The sequence below is a fragment of the Corvus brachyrhynchos genome, unplaced genomic scaffold (assembly GCF_000691975.1).
Source record: "Corvus brachyrhynchos isolate BGI_N302 unplaced genomic scaffold, ASM69197v1 scaffold805, whole genome shotgun sequence".
NCBI lineage: Eukaryota > Metazoa > Chordata > Aves > Passeriformes > Corvidae > Corvus > Corvus brachyrhynchos.
Genome location: NW_008237912.1, coordinates 14,938 through 15,259, shown reverse-complemented (window position 1 = coordinate 15,259; position 322 = coordinate 14,938). Strand labels below are relative to the sequence as shown.

Genomic DNA, 322 nt, shown 5'->3' with positions numbered 1-322 from the left:
AGGGGCGGAAGTGACGTCATGACGCAGAAAAGCGCGAGAAGCGGCGCCAGGAGCAGCCATTGAGGGCGGAAGTGGGAAGGGGAGTCTTGGGTGGGAAATCCCCCGCAGTGTCCCCTCCAATGCCCCCCATTGTCCCCAGAGCCACCTCCGGTGCCCCCCAGTACCTCCCAGTGCTCCTCCAGTATGCGTAGGACCCGCTGCCAGACCTCCCCGTCCCTCCCAGTGCCCCCAGAACAGCACTCCACACTCTCGATCGGCCGATCCTTGTATTTATATATGTACAGCGCAGGGGGGGCCCGGCTTTCGGGGGTCTTGGGGCAAC

At 64.0% G+C, this 322-nt stretch overlaps 1 protein-coding gene across 1 annotated transcript in view; it reads right to left on the bottom strand.

Moving 5' to 3' along the window:
- Positions 1-322, bottom strand: part of LOC103614754 (vesicular glutamate transporter 1) — a gene marked incomplete at its 5' end in the record, with an annotated part of 6,937 nt that overhangs the window by 2,496 nt on the left and 4,119 nt on the right. The gene's annotated exons all lie outside the window — the stretch shown is intronic.